At 40.4% G+C, this 17,006-nt stretch overlaps 1 protein-coding gene across 2 annotated transcripts in view; it reads left to right on the forward strand.

Moving 5' to 3' along the window:
- The window catches only part of LOC102206980 (mitochondrial import inner membrane translocase subunit TIM16-like), a 111,536-nt gene that overhangs the window by 79,342 nt on the left and 15,188 nt on the right, over positions 1–17,006 (forward strand). The window lies entirely within an intron of this gene.

Below are 17,006 nucleotides of genomic sequence, written 5' to 3' on the forward strand. Positions count from 1 at the left end.
AAAAGTTAGTCGCATTTCCTTTGAGGGACCATTAACTTTGCCTCAGAGCACTGTTTGTGTCTTTCTCTGCAAGAAATAAGCAAACCGATACAGGTTTTTGCTTGGATACAGAGAATGGTGAGAGCAGTCAATCAAAGTGACCAGTTGATCCCCAATTAACCTTCTGCATAAATAGGGAGTGCCTGCAAGATTAAAAATAGAGTGGACCAGAACAGGTTTGATTAGAAAGATTGAAAGTTAAAAGTCATGGATAATCTGAATGGATATTCAGATAGATTAGCAATGATCAGAAGGTGGAGAAAGTTATAGTTTTAGTGTGTCCAGCAGCTGAAGTTGTTGCCATCGGACAAATGGCCAAAGCCTAATCAGATGGAAAAGGCTGGGGGTTAAAAAGTGATCTATGGCATATTCAACTTCACATTAAATGAGAATAATATGTTAGTAACTGTTTCTTTCATTTGTTCTTATGCTTCATCTGTTCATTCACTTATGGGGGACAGCCAGTTGCCTCCACAGTGTACGTGCGGTTTACATTAGCTCATATGGTTGCTTTCGTTGACGGAGATGTCTTCAAGCTGAGAAAGCTATCAAATACTTCCTAACTCCAGTGACAAACTACCCGTTGGCAGCTGGGAGCCTATTTCAATGCCAGCCTTTCCCAACAAGGTGCAGTAAGGCGATAGCTCTCTGGAACTGTGTCACCACCGGTGTGTGCTTTTGGCCTCATGTCACAGAATTACACAGATCCCTGAAGCATATAGTGGCTGATTTTTATCAGCACGTTGCTGCTTTTTCTCTTAATGTTGGCAAGAAATTGTAAAAGATCATTTGAGCCAGGTTTAATTCCTCATGGCTGAAGGCAGAGACACTCCAACAAGAGAATTATTCAACTAGTAGACCTCTCTGTAGCCTTACACTATTGCACGTGTCTCCTTAAACCACCCCCAACTTTAAGTATCTTCTGAGCAACGGGTGCTTTAGTTAGCCACTTGTTGAGCCATGCTTGCGTTTTTCTTTTCTTTTTCTTTTTACCATTTACTGTGTGATAGCAGTCTCCACTTTGCCTGTGGCTCATGAATTTCTCTCGCTCATTTTCCTGCATGTAACGCACAGGCTTCCATCTGCAAAGCATTACAGTAAATGACAGGAATAGAGAAATGATTTCACACACGTTCCGCATGGGCCAGATGCAGCTCTAGAGTCACTGCCGCAACTAAGTCTCATGTGGTAGGAAGAAATAAAGAAAGAGTAAATAAGTCTTACCCTGCTGCATTTTAGTGCATATGTTTGAGGTTCACAAAGTCAGTGCCTCTGCCCTGGTGCTGTATTATCGTTTATATTTGTCATTCAGCTCATGAGTGTTGGTCCGGCATCTCCAAATTTGACTCTCATAATTTTTTATGCTTTGTTTTTACAACTTGCAGCAACCAGCTGGAGTAATCATAAATATTACCTCATGTTCACCAGGACCATGCTGCTTTTTTCACAGCTTTTATTTGAAGGAGTCCATAATGCATATTCTTAGTAATAATAACTTTATTATTATTTTATTATATGTGTGGAAATTCTTAATATTGAAAATGTTATTATGTTTTTCGTGTGTCATTTGTATGTAGCGAAAGACTTTAAAATCCTTCTTTCCTATAACTACCCTCTGTAATATCAGTTCTGGGGCTGAGGCTGTTTAGTGGATTTGTTACCAAAATCTACATTTCTACTTAAGCTAATAAAGCATTTAACTATATAATATTTATTACTTATATAATATGATTTAAGCTTTTCTGACTTTAAGTATATTCTAGCCTCTCAGTTAAAAAGTAACAAATATCTGCTGTCAACAGATATTATCCAGTCTCATCAAACACTGCTTGAATAGTAGAATAGTCTATTTTTGGCCGTCTTCACATAGTTTCCTGGTTAAATGTCCCAAGCAGCAATGCGTTCCTGTAATCTGTTTCACATATTTACACATATTTAGCGGACAGGCATTTGGTCAGGGGTGTAAATCAAAGTGGCGGTAACAGCATTCTGCGTGCCATCAGCACGTTGCGCTCCTAATCACCAGGGCTCAGTAAAAGATGGTGAGGCAGCCTATAACACTGCCCAGGGGAACCAATAAAACACTGGTTTGGTGCTCAGCCAGTTCTGCAGCCTGCTAGGGGTTTAATGCTTGAGGCACTTAGTCATACAGCACCATGCTTGTTTTTTTAGTTTTTTTTTTTTTTTTAAGGACTTAACTGAAAATTTCTTCTTGTCAGTTTTCATAAAAGATGCGCTCTTTAATTTTCTTGTAGCTCACTTCACTGTTATTCTCCTCGAATCCTCTTTTCCGTCTCATTTGGTCCTCTGAATATGTGGCTGCACAGAGTCAACCAGACTGTCCCCACCCTGTAGTGAAGCAGATGTTAACGATTACATCTGCTTCATCTTTTTGGTCTTCATTCGTCTTTTATTTATTTATTTTCTTGCCTCCATGATACGTGGTAACCTTTAAAGTCTCTATTTCATGTTTAACTTTGACCAAACACTGTAATTAACTGTAGATCTTAGCTAACACAGGATTAACTGTTTGGCATAATTATCCAAAATAGAAATATGACAATTTAAAGTAAATTAACATGATTGTGAGGACAGTGGGTGTTCCATAGCACACAGACAGCTGTATGAGAAACACTTTTGTCTCAAAGGCACATAATACCACGGTCTCTAGTTTGGGTTCCTGGGTTTTTTGATGCTATGGCGAGGCTTCTGTCCATCGATTCGCAAATCACAAGAATTACTATTCCTTCTAGTATTGGTTAGATTTTAGTGAAACTTGCGCACACTGATGTGCTTAAGATCGAGGTGTAGGTCTTGTAATATGATGCAGATGATATATGGCAACTCATTTTACATTTTAGGCCGCATATAGCCCACTTAAATCTTGTGTGGGTCGAATCAGTGAAGGTCCCCTTCCTCTACGTGGCCTTACTGTATGTTGGTCTGTATGGGGTTTCTAAATATCACATTACTTTGGACCTCTGACGTCTTCTTCAAGTTCAAACGTTCATAAAATGCCTTTTTTCTTAAAACACTTGTTTTAAATTCATCTGCCTGTCTTTGTATTGGCAACTTTTAGGAAGTGATAGTCGTATAAGGAAATTCTAAATATCACATCCAAACATTTTGTCACATTTGACCTCTGATCTCACTTTTACATTTACATCTGCCTTTCTTTCAAATTGATCTTTCTGTGTTAACGTCTCGGTTCCTTGCTCCTCTTCGGTGCTGGTCCTCATGTCAGTATTAGTTCTCTTCATTATTTCCCGTTTTTACTTTGAATTCTGGGTTTTCGTTCATGTCTTGCATTAGTTTTGCTTTCTGTCGGTTTGATTGCTTTGATTTACTTTCACCTGTGTTGGTTATGTCCACCTGTGTCTCAGCCTCCTCCTGTCTACTCCCTAATCAGCACATTTTGTGTATACGTGTGTCATTTGTCTTTTGTGTCCCCTTAGGTTGATCTTTTTGCTGCTTGACCTCTTTTGGACTCTTTCCATCTTTTGTTTCTTTACCGCCGCCCATTAAAGCCTTGTTTTATTTCTTATTCTGCCTGCTTGAGTCCTTGCGACACAAAAATGTTATCAGAAAGGCTAAACTGAGTGTAAACTGTCTTCTACCTTCCTTTCTTCTTACTGATCTCAGTTTTCATGAGTTGAATGGGTCTTAATAATACACGTACATTCCCGTAAATATCAGTGTTTAATGTTAATTACATTTTAAGGGCCAGTTCCTTTATTCCTAAAGAAAGCTAAAAGGGATTAGAGTTGGATATTTGTTGGCTTGTTTGGCTTATTATATGTTGTTTGTGCTTGCTTTGCTGTAATTATAGGTTTGTTCTGCATGTGCAACAGTTATTTTTCTTGTGGAAAATTACCCCCTTTGCTTTTTTCCCATTTTTCTTGCTCACTACACTCTTGCCTAGTGTAGGCTTATTGAATATATATAATATAATGATCAGGTTAATTTTGTTATACTACATAAAGCACAAAGATGATGAGATATTTACACCAAATGCTGTAAGACCCTTTAAACCCATCTCCACATTTGTCCTGGACAAACAGACCCCCACTAGGACCCGAGCATAGACAGACCACATAACCTTTGTCGTTTCTCTTCCTTTGTTTGTCTCTATAATGTACTCCTGCTTTTCTTCTTCTTCTCTTTTTCCTCTGCTGCAAAAACGTTTCTGCCCCTCTCTGAGCCTGGTTCTCACGAAGGTCTCTTCCTGTTAAAAGGGAGTTTTTCCTTCCCACCATTGCCAAGTCCTTGCTCATAGTGGACCAGCTACTGTGAATTGGTGCTTATAATATAATTGAACTAAAGTGAAACTACAAAGGCCTAACCTTCATTGTCACATCTGCAGATCTTTGCCAACACACAAACGTGTGCCTCGGTTTGAGGTGTTCATGTTTTGTTGTTCACAGCATGCCTGTGGCTTTTTACTTTTAGGAGCTTTTTGAGACAAAAAAAACCCAAGAAAAGCATCCTTGGAGCAAACACGGGACAACAATGAGTGAGAATGAGAGCATGGTAACCACAAAATGACATTTCACTTATTCACTCATTCCACGTGTTGTCAGCCGGCACAACAAAATGCTGTCTTTTAAACAAACAAAGCTAGCTTTATGATCTCTCTTTTTTTTTTCTTTTGGCTCCAAAAACAGTGTCCATCAAATTTTAGAGAGTAACACTGATGGCACATTTTGTAACCAAACAATGCAGCTATGCACATTTGCTAAACCATTTGTCATAATTTTCAAGATTTTTCCCTGTGACAAATCTCTGGTCACACAAAGTGTGAATATTCATTTGCTTTTCTCTGGCTATTCCTTCAACGTTATTTTGTTACACAAGTGTTTCAGGAATGCCTAACATCTGTTACTTTTTGAAATTTTGAAAAGCACAAAAGCTGCATTGCTTTCCTAGGACAGCGTGGGAATGATTAGTCGTTAATTTTCCATCCTCTGTCTCATTGAGAGGTTGAGGAGATTACGTCCTTCTTTAGTGTTTAGTGTATGTGCATAAATATTTGCAACTCTGTACATTTGCGTTTTGTGCACATGCACGCCATCCTCCTCTGTCCACAACTACATGTCTTCCCGTCACACATAAATGCGCTTTGACGGGAGTGTGTGTGTGGGCTGCCTAGAGACAGGCTGGGACCTCCTCTTAAGGCTTGAGCTGCCTTTCTTCCCACAGCACCCGGCAGGAGGATGTCCATGGGAAGTATAGTGCCGTGCAGAGGGGAAGAAACCTGGGAAAGAAGAGGGAGTACCTCAGAACATGCATGGTTAATTAGTGGCTGCTATGGGAACTTGAAAGGGACAGAGAAATATGGTCAACAGAGTGTGCAGCAAAGAAGCAGAAGTTGTCACTACTTGTGTGAGTGCAAACACATAATGCTAACATTAGATACACCATATCAGATAAAAGTGAAGTGTCGTCTGTTTCCACCCATCCTCTCTTGCGAGGTCTAAACATTATATGTGAGTGTGTTCCTCATAAAGCTGTCTTCCTTAGAGGAACCTTTCGCACATAAATTATTATTGTGTGTTGTGCCGTCCATCGTTGGTTAATCAGGCCCGATATGGCTCAAGGAACAGTGCGTATCCTGAATTTTACTTATTGTTTAGGGTTTTAAAAAAGGGCTTGGGGTGGTTACACAAAATATATTTTTACCCTTTTTTGGGGGGGGGAATTAACAAGCTGTATTACTAAATCTTGCCTTTGGGAACACAGACAGGATGTCATAAAGAAAATTTAAAAATGGCTCCTGTTTTTCATATATTTATTATTTTGTTTTTAATACTTTTTATGATTATGATTTGGGGCTTTTTCTCATTTCCATATGGTCTGGTTATTCCCTTTTGGTCTCATTGGAGCTAGTTATGTCAACATAAAAAGCCCTCAACACAAAGACCTCAAGAATCCCAACACTGAACTTTTAGTGATTGCAGGAGCTGTTTGTTTCACACAGAGGAGGGCGAGACAGCAAATACACGGAGACCTACAGAGGTCAGACCATAGTTCACTTTGAGGTTTACTAGTCTGTTGACTTCGTGCACGCTAGCACTTCTCATTAAGGAGCGAGACAGAAATGGCAGACAGCACAGCTGGTTCATTCCTGTCTTAGAGCTGGACAAACCATTAGAGCGCATTTTATTGTAGAAAGGATAAAAACAATCTTGGCTTTACTAACGTACATTATCAAGCTGATTGAGAACATGCTTCCTTTAGCATCTGTGTGGTTTGTATTTTTATAGGTATTATTTACCCTTCAAGGTCTTTAGAGTCTTTGGTGCCGTGTCAGCTTGTGGTATCTTGCATTTGTAGACAGTGCACTTGTTACTAGTTATCTGTTCCCTTGAGTTAAAATTGAGGGATTTTTGCAGTGGCTGAGGGTTAAGAGCCAAGGTAGAGAGACTGAGTGGCCTGTATATAAAAAGATAGACATCCACTGTGAGTCTTGCTTTAAAGGATTGATCTCAGCATTTTGGCTTCTGTCATCTAAAATGGGACCCAGAGGTGGCCATATTTAGATATTTTAAATATGAATATTTTACTGTGAGTCTGTGTGGATTTCCTCGTTTGCTCACTTTGCTCACTTTTAGACACAGTCTCAAAATAACGATTAGAGGAACTGCAGGTTTTCAGTTACGCAGCAGCTTAGTTTTTCTTTCCTGGAGGTTGCTTCTTAGGATTTAGAGGGACCTGTCCCTGGGTTAGTCTAAGACAGTAAGATTTTTGTTTATCCTAAAATGTAGTATTTCCTTCTTTATTTGTTTAGGTTGGTTTTTTTTATTAGTTTTTTTGTATATCTGTGTCTTTCTTCTTTAGAGACTAGAGGGTTTTTTTATTGCCTTACACTGCAATTCCCCTTCAGCTCTACCAAGCATATTAGCAAGTTTGAACTTGATTTGATTCCCTGGTTTGTAACTTCGTTAGGCAAGCTGTTATTGTTCTCATTAGACACTTTATTCATTACAGCTGATGGCTGTTTTCAGTTGGCAGTTAAAGAGCCAAATACTTTCCTCGGAGTTTGGTGGAGACCTAAAAGAAAGCAAAGGGGATGGTGAATATTTGATCTTTTTTGGCATTTGACATTAATCACGACTCTTATCACTAGCTGATAACATCACCCTGTGTGTGTTGTAATTAGAGAAGTGTTTGCTAAGCTAGCCACGTCAACTTAAAAGCTAGTTTGTCAGTGTTGTGTTAATAGTGTCTTATGTTACAAAAACAATCCATTAACCCAGGTTACAAAAATGATATAATATGCAAATGTGCACATAAACACTTCCCTTCAACTCCAACTGTCTGTCCTGCATTCCTTCTGTGCTCACTTCCTTCTACCTCTCAGACAGATTTTCAGCTTGCACATTGGTATGCCAGGTATTGAGTAGCAACAGCATGCCTGTGGTTAAGTGCAGGAATGACTGAAGCTTAGCTATATTATGTTCACTATGACAATTGCAGGATTGGTACTATGGCAGAAACTCTTTCAGAATGCAGAGAGCAGCAAAGGTCTGATCAGGTCATCCTGGTGCTTGCACATGCATAATTTCCACTAAAAGATGGTGTTTAAGCATCTTAATTTGTTTTTTGTTTTTGCAATATTGACTTTGCTTACATCTAATTATTCCAGCTTCTGATTTAACAACTTGCTTTGTTAGATTTTTCTTTTCAAATAAATACATTGTGAGAAAACATCAATGTTTAATATCTCCACAGACTAAAAGTCCACCCCTTTGATTCATAGCGGGTCAAATCCCGTAAAGTCCACCGAGCACAGAGAGAGGGTTTGTCAGTATTATTCTTTCACCTCCTCTTCTTCTGTTTAATGCCTTTCACAGTACTGGGTAAATCTTTCAGTGTTGTACCCTACATTTTTTATTATCCCACCATCTTTCCATGCCCAGATGCAAACTGTGTGGTCTTACCTTAGCGCTGTGTTTCTAAACTACTGCGGCAGCGTTGCTACACACTCTCTCAGCCACTGTGTGTTGTTTTGTAATGATACTGTGCCTGAGTCTGAAGCCCTTGTTGCATTTTTTGTTGTTGTTGCTATTCTTTGACCAGGCAGTCACATGAGTAATTTAGCTAAAAATGACCTGACTAGTTAAATAAAAGACTAAAAACAAACACGCACGCACAGATAACAGGTGTTCGCTCAGCTGTGACGCTGATACCATAAAGAGATGGATGCAAAGGACTCGACATTGAGAAAAGGTCAAGAGGTTGATTAAATGAAAAGAGAGAGTCAGGCTCACATCCCCGTGGCTGTCGGGTTTTAGAAGAAGGGCCCAAGCCGCAACTGTTATTTTGGATTTTGTTTCTTTTCACTTCATGACAATCCGGCCACCTTCGTGTTTGCAGGGCCCATCTGAGTCTGATTCAGTGCAACTTGAGCACCACTTAGCTTTATCCTCTGGAAGAATATGCATGTGCTGTGTTAACAAATTGCTCAAAGCTGCTTTGTCATGTAGCGGATGGAAACGAGCCCGGGCTGAGCAGCCTTGTAAATATCTGGTGAGCAGTGGTTGCTGTTAAAAGACAGTGGCTTACAAACTATAGTGGAAGTGTATGTTTCAATGCAAACTTCAGAAATGCATAGCTTTCCACTGTTCCTTTTACCACAAACTGTTATGTTTATACATCTCATTAAACTTTTTTTGTGTGCGTGTTACTGGAAAACTATCCGTCAGTAATTGTTTCAGTGATTAGGTGGTCAAAAAATGTGGTTTCTCCGTTGACCAGACAGAGATGGTGGAACAAGAGAAGAAAAATGTGTTTTGATGTGTGCGGATGGGGGCAGAAATCGGAGCCGGTCTGCTCGTACCAGCAGCTCATCAAGGCTATTGAGTCAAGGCTATGGTGTCTTCTGTAACAATCTCTCGGGTTCTCTTTGGAGCGGGTATCGCTTCATTCTAACTCTCCCAGATGTTGCGTTATGAGCTCAAAGCATTCTTGGACACACACAAGTATGTGGACATGCATAACTGTTGTGATTTACTACAAAAATGTGATAGCGATCTTATCTTTTACTTCTCTCTCTTGCTGACTCTCTGCTCTCCCTTCCTCAGTCTTTCGCCGTGTCTCATAATAAATCTGTTGTTCTGTGAGTTTTTTATAGTGTTTTACGGTGCTTATTCCTGCTTCTATCATTAAAGCAGAAGATTTAGTGTGGGCGTGCTGGAGCTGCTAAAGGTAAAACACAGAATTTCGTCAGAGGGTCACGGTTAGTGCAGCCAAGCTAAGTCTTGAGGCTGTTAGACCGACCCCCAACGATGTGGTTAGAGATTTTTAAACCAAACCTTGTGTGTAAAGTTTTCACAAAAGATCACACTTGTCGTTTTGAAAACAATTCTTTTCTGTACTCCTGAATGGTTTTTTTTTCTTTTTAGAGATTTAGAATTGTTATCCAACAGGACTGGAATTTCTGCTTTTGAGATATGAGAGAGATTGGTGGCGGGAATAGAAGCGATAAAGGTGGTGATTCAGATTGAGCAGAAAGAGCAAGTATGGACACAGTCATATGAATGTGTGGGTGTGTGTGTGTGCATGATACAAAGACTCGGATCCACAACAGTTGTGTGCCAGAGACGGACAGAATGAGACTGATAAACTCGCTGATAATTCAAGAGTTGAAGACACCACAGAGTCAAAACATGTGAATGTGGATCCTTGAAAGGTGCTCCGCTCAACGCCTCAAGAATGTTTCTTCTTGTGAAGAAGGTTTGAAGAAGTTGTTTTAGGGTTTATGTTTCTCCCTTTATTTTTCTTCTTCCTTCTCTCGAGTTGACCCCTTTAACTCATCTGCACACATGTAATGTACTCGGGCTTGTAGGAAAAACAAATATTAAGCAGTCGTGTTTTGCGTACATAAATCATTGGGTTTTATGGTTTTAGCATTCCCAATAATGCAGACTTGGCCGGCCATGAGCGGGTGTCTCGCATACACTCAGACATATACAGTAAGGTGAGTATGTTCTGGAGGTTTGAGTCAGCAGTTATGAGCTGTTCTTCCAGACCATTAGCCTTGAAGAAAATCAGAGATTTCCAAACTGTCGGCTGGGCTGCTGCTGTCAAGCACCAGAATGTCCTTCTGAGACTGACCACAGTCTGTTTAGCTGGACAATATTTTAACAGGGCTGTAAGTCCTTCATCAAGGCCATTATTGGTGGATTGTGTTTTTATATTAGACTTTTACTGAGCGCTGCAGTGTGTGTAGCGTAAACCAGCAACAGTTCGGGGCACATGTGGTCTTTCCACAGCAGGAAAAATAGATTAGAGTGGACCTACGTCGCCAGTGTGTTTCCTGTTAGAAATGTACATTTCAGCTATGGCTCTGGTATGCAGAATAATTACTGTGCATTGCATGATGTCGATGGGTGATTGCAAGCATGCCATTCTAATTCTCTGGTTTTATTTTCAAAACCAGAAGATATTTTCATTTCTTTTCATTTTTGAGTCAGAAAATAGCAAAAACGAAGTGGATTTACAAAGACACCGATACAGATTATATGCAGCTTGCCTTGTGTTACCTGCTGAGATATACCGTAGTTTTGTAAATATCATTTGTTTTAGTTGTATTCTATTCATTTTGGCTAATTATTATTAATCTCTGTGTGTTTTTTCTATCACACAACATGAATCACGACAGGTTTAGAGGAAGGCTGCCTCTCCCGAGCCTGGCTCTACGGGAGGTTTCTTCCTGGGTTGTGCTTGCTCACAGGGGATCGTCTGATTGTTGGGGTTTTCTCTGTTTTCTTTGTAGTATTGTATCTTACCATAAAAAGGCACCTTGTGCTTTGAGACTGATAAATAACACTGAATTTGATAATTCAGTGAGTGTAATTATTTCTTCAGATAATTTTTAGCTTTGAAACTAAAGCAAGTCTCCACATTTCCTTGTTTCAGTGTATTTGTTGATCGAATAATGTCTTTCAGATATTACTATTGTCCAATAATCTATCAACTTCAAGTCAAGAGTGCAAAACAGTTCCACACTTCCTCTTTAACATGTGTACTGTATTTTGTGTTTAGCGTTTAAATTACAACCATGACAAGAGCAGGAGTTTTCTCAGGTAACCTAACAGCAGAGAGGGTCATAGCGGTCGTGACCCTCACCCTTTTGCTGTCTGTCTTATGTGCCACGTCCTCTCCTCTCCTCTCTGCTCTGAGGCAGTCACAACTACCAACTGGTTCCCAGGCCCTGAGCGACAGGTCACGCTATGGTCGTCTAGCCTGGGCCCTTGATGCTGAACCCCGAGGTTAACGCGGAACACATCCTTTCAGGGGCGCTGCGATTATCATCTCACCTACTGCACCTACCAGCTTTTTAGAGATGTAGAGACACAACACACAAACATGTCTCGGTAATGAAAGTAGCTATTTATTTCCTCTAGCACGCTAGTCTTAATTCCTAAAGTGTGTTTCATGCATATGAGCATTTTAAGTATTTGTGTTTCCCATTAGTGCATCCTTATTTCTCCCTCATGCCCACCCACATCCTACAACAAGCCCATTCCCACTGAGCACTGACAATGAAGAGGCTGAGCCCTCCCACCAGTTTATGACCAGTGACCTGACTGTTTTATAACAGTCTGGACCAGTTTTCCACACATTTGTGTGTTTTTGTGCTGACATGAGCATCTGTCATTTTTCAGTTAGTATTTTTTTTATTTATCTTAGAAAAGCATCTGTACGCGTTTCATCATTTTAGTGTAAATATCTGTTCAGCCCGATTAAGCCCCCTCGTCCTTAATCGGCCCTTCGTCCCCTCCAGTGAAAATAAAGATCAGGCTTTTCATTCTTCATGTCAACATTATGTAAAGCAGATGTAATGCCGATCATGTGGTCATGCAGCATTCTGTTAAGTTGCCTCGAGATGTGTTGAAGCTGCGTTGCAATGGGCTATTTTTCTGCACGTGTTTGGTGTTTTGCAGAGATGCGTTATGTGGCGGCAGCAATATTAGTAGCAGTGTTGCAGGTCTTGCTGTTTCTGCCTGCGGAAATGGATTAAGTGAGCGATTGGCCGCACCGATTTGGGTAGCCTGTGTCGGTATGAAGATGATTTGGAATGCTAATGAAGCGTTATTCTGTTTCTTGAGGACACGAAGAAAAATACTGTGGAAGCTTCTGCATTTTTTTCCATTTGGCAACTTTGCGTGTGGTTATATGTGGAATTGGATGGTGGGTGTCATAAGGGTCACTGCAGACCTGTTGACATCGGATTCAGTGAGTTTAATTAAATCGTGGTCCGTGTGTGTGTGTGTTGGTCCAGAGGATGGGGGCCCGATGGAGAAAGCAGAGAGCAGGCGCTTGGCAGCCCATCTGAGGGGTTCATCACTGGGGCTCAGACACGGCCACAGCTGGCCTCTCCACTGACAATCCTGGCTTTTCTCCCCCTCTCAGGAACGCACTGCGTCAACTCTAATTCCTTTCTAATGAACTGGCTACTGAAGGTAGCTAGGCAGGCAGACCCGGCACACTTATTAAAAGCACATAGTGGAAACTAAACACATACTCAGTGGAAAAAATATGTCACACTTTTGTACATTTCAGTTTTCAGCAGGATGTCTGTGCAGCTTGGCTCAAGCACACTTCAAACTCATAATGTCTTTGAACCTGCAGTCAGCTCAAGCAGAGCTGTATCTTTAGATTTTAAACCATATGAGAACCTACAGTTTGTCTCATTGTGAAGTTTTTTATCGCCTACAATTGAGCCACAAAGACTCCTTTGTCTGATATGATCTGATGATCCGTGCGGTTTACACTGATTCACTGGTTCAGTTCAATTTTCTAGTCCAAATAAAGATAGTATCTCCATATACCATACCTTATGCATGGAACAATGATGTACATGTCTTTGGGAGGTCTGAAAATACTTCTGGAAATCACAAACACACCAGATTAACCAGAATAATCAAGCCACAAATAGATTTTAGAGTAAATAGCATTGATTTTTAAATTACAACTGTACTTTTCAACATGCATAAAGAGTCAAAGATGTTAATGGCTGCAGACATGACTGTAGAATGCACTATCCAATCAAAGTGTGCTGGAAGATGCCACTCTGACACAAATCACCTACCTAAGCCTATTTTTCTAATGCTGCAACGTTAATTTGTATCGTCCTGTTGTATAAATAAATAAAATGCAAATATAAAACATTGTTACAGCCTGTCGTGGTAGCTTCCTTGCAGTTGCCTCTTTCAGTTGACAGAGTGCATCACTGGATCATGAAAAAGAGATGAATCTTCAAAGATGAGTCCACTCCTTGATGGATCAGATCAGTTTTGATGGCCTGATGGGAGACTTACACAGAGATGATAACGTGGTTTTAATGCTGTGGTCTATCGGTGCAGTGCTGTATTTAGTATCAGAAGGTCGGAGCTGAAACTTTGGTTTCCTCTTGTGGGAATGAGATAAATTTGGACAGTTTTACGTGAGGACAGTTGAATGTATTTCAGTTAAAGGCTAGTACAACTATGATACAGAGTGAGTTGAGCGGCCTCACTGTGACCCTTTGCTTTTACTTCTGTGGTGCAGCCTGTGGATCCTCTGTTGCTGCTAATGGAAACTGCTAAGCACATTGAGACAACACAAAGCGCATAGGTTTGATTGCTGTGTCAGTTTACAAAGGTGACAGAGTTCGTCAGCTTTGATGTATTGTTTATTTTCCTGCGTCTGGCACCCTTGATGGATCGTGATGCTATAGTTTGAAAGCATTAGTCTGTTCCAAAGCTTTTGTTGACTTTTTAGGTGATCTTTTCCATGATTATCCATTTTCACTTGGATTATCTCCTATGAAAAGTATTCCCTTTTCTTTCATTTCACATACTTCGTTAGCAGTACATTATAAACCAACCTCAAATTTTCCATCCTGGAGACAAGCTTACAGCTTCTGTGAATCCCATTTAATATCAGTGGATTATTCCACTCCAGTCCCTTCATTATCGAGGTAATGTTAGCACCCGCAGCGCAAGTGTGCATAAAACCATTAGCTGTGTCCAACTCATTTACACAAAAGTAATAACACTAGAACAGGAAGGTTGTGCCCTTTCACAGAAAGCAATAAAGAGAGGAAGAGGGCAAGGTTATCAGGAGAACAAGTAGATATTCTGCCGGTCATATGAACTGTCTTCATCAGATAGTGAAAATAACTGAAAAGCATGTGCTTATATGGTCGCACTTTTAGATGGGAGATACAGCTCTTAGTTACAGCCAGATGGTTATCACACCAGATATTTTTACAAATCAATTTTATACTACAGTACATATGCCACATTATTAATCTACTTTATGTCTGTACATGTGAGAACAGATAGAATAAAGTCAAAAGTACAATTAAAACCTAGTTGAAGGTTTTACGGTCATTACAGCTGTTACTTTACAGCCATACAAGTGATGGTATCTATTTTGCTCTATGTGAAACTCAGAACAATATCAGATGTCATGAACCTTTTCCCAGATATTCGTAGTGACCAGGGGACAACTAATGTAGAATCGCTGATCCATCGAGGACAAGACAAGATGATAGTTTATTAAATTAAAATGAAATTTGTAGATTGTTTCGGTGGAGTTTAATAAACTGCTTGCTATCTAAAATATAACAGGACACCGGAGTATATTCTCGAGCATCTTTAATCTCTTTTCAACTTTAATCTCAGCCAAACAGATTTACTCAGGAACAAATAAAATACTAAAAAAGCCAAACAATAACATTTTTAAGTTATCTAAGTGACTCATATATCATGTTTAACCTGAGTAGCGAAAGACGGCGGTGGGTTTGAAAACGATTTGCGGGGAGTCCGGTGTTCTCACGGGCTCTAGTGAGCCTTGCCCCCGGCTCGCTATCGAGCTAGTGGGTAACGAAAACGTCGGAGCGCTTTTGAAAATATTTGGTGTCTTGATAAACTGAGCAGATATTTGAGGTTTACACAGCTACATTCTTGCCTAAACGTTTATTTTGTGACCCAGAAAGAATAATGAGAGTAATATTAAAACTAACTAGCTGCCGCCATTGTTGTAAACTGCGCTATGAATTCTGGGAGACAGCTTCTTCTTCTTCTTCGGGGTTTAACGACAGCTGACATCCTTGTACATGCAGTGCTGCCATCTTCTGTTTCAGTCCGTTATTACACTCTTAAATCCTACTACTTATTCCTGCGTCTTTTGGGATCTTACAAAGCTTCAAACGACGCGTCGACTATTAAATTAGTCGTCGACGATTTTGATAGTTGACGTAATCGTGACTAGTCGACTAATCGTGGCAGCCCTAAATGCTACCCAGAAAGAGGTGGCCTTTGAGGAATATGAAGCCAGCTCAGTTTTTGACATTCAAAGCTCTGAATGTGACTGCCTTTTGCTCTGGGGAGGCCAGTCCATGACTGATAGGGTTCCATTGTGTGTTTTTCTATCCAGGCGTGCTTTCACTGCATGAGCGGTGTGTTTGGGATCATTGTCATGCTGAAAAATGAAGCTGTTATCTATCAGATGGTTTCCAGATGGTACTGAGTGATGGATTAAAAATCTGATGGTACATTTCTGCGTTCATATTTTCATCAATATTGACAAGATTCCCAAACCTACTGGCTAAAATATAGCCCCAAACCATGTCAGAGTCTCCACCGTGTTTTACAGATGGCTGTAGACACTCACTGTTGTATTCAAAATTTGAATACATCGCTTTATAAGATATGTTGACACTGATTTTCAGTCGTTCTTGTATAATTTGGCATGACTCAGTCCTTTCTCCCCATTTCCCTTCCTTAAGAATGGCTTCTTGACAGCCACACTTCAGTGAAAAGTAGTTGGATCAACAGATCCATCTCTCAGATTTGCTGGGGAGACCACGTTCATGCTTCAAAATCAGTGATTCAAAACTGCTAAAATGTGCTCTGACCTATCCCAAGAGTCTTTGTGGCCAAATAGTCCAATAGATAGCTGACCAGCAGGATTGCAGTGAAGCAGTCAGATACAGATGGACAAGCTGAAGCTTTCAGTCTGTAGAGGCAGGTGGGCTGATAAAGTGGGCTGATTGAGGGTGAAGGGCCTGTTGATCTGTGAACTCAGAGATAGCGCTGCACCCATCACTCCCACTGACGGGGATGACATAACCAGGACACTGATAAAGAAGATGGGAGTAGGGTGGATGGTGTGAATAAAAGGCAGGTTATATTGTATACAAACATTACAGTGGACACTCTCCACTGCTGTGACTCAAGATAAAGTCAAATTGGCTTTTTTCTGGTGGAACTTGGTGAATTCTGAGTGAAAAGTAGTATTTTATAGGTCTAGCACATGGTTACAAGCATACAGCATCCTCTACAATTAGCCTCTCAATTCAAGTGAAGAAGAATACTTAAACAAGGACAAAAGGAGAACCCTTTTATAGAAGGATTAACAGCAGCGAGAGGGCGAATTTCAATAAAATAGTTAATAGTTCGAGTGTTTGTCCATCCAGTCTGAATAAGACTACAACAACTGAGCTGGTTTCATATTCCTCAAAGGCATCCTCTTTCTGGCTAGCTCTTACCTGTCATCTGGAGCTTATTGAGCTGTCTACTGTGTGTGTGTTTTTGTGCACGTGTGTGTTTATAGCAGTAAGGTTAGCCAAGCTTTAAGGCCGTGATCTCACACGACAGAGAAAGGTCCCTTTGAGTGATACAGATCTGGTCGTAGCTCAACCCATAACATTATACCTCCACAGGCTGCTTCCATTAGCTCCACCTATACTCTTTATACTGTAACAGTACTGTGTGTGTCTGATAGCATCAGTGTGACTGGATGTGCCTGCACACTCACAAGCATTGTGTGGGTGTGCATTTTCATATTTCCAAAGAACATACGGTACAAGAACATGCACCTCAGTGTGCTACTGAAAGGACTGTGTGTGTGTGTGTGTGTGTGTGTGTGTGTGTGTGTGTGTGTGTGTGTGTGTGTGTGTGTGTGTGTGTGTG

The sequence above is a fragment of the Pundamilia nyererei genome, unplaced genomic scaffold, assembly GCF_000239375.1.
Source record: "Pundamilia nyererei isolate P.nyererei 1_Seehausen unplaced genomic scaffold, PunNye1.0 scaffold00142, whole genome shotgun sequence".
NCBI classification, from domain to species: domain Eukaryota; kingdom Metazoa; phylum Chordata; class Actinopteri; order Cichliformes; family Cichlidae; genus Pundamilia; species Pundamilia nyererei.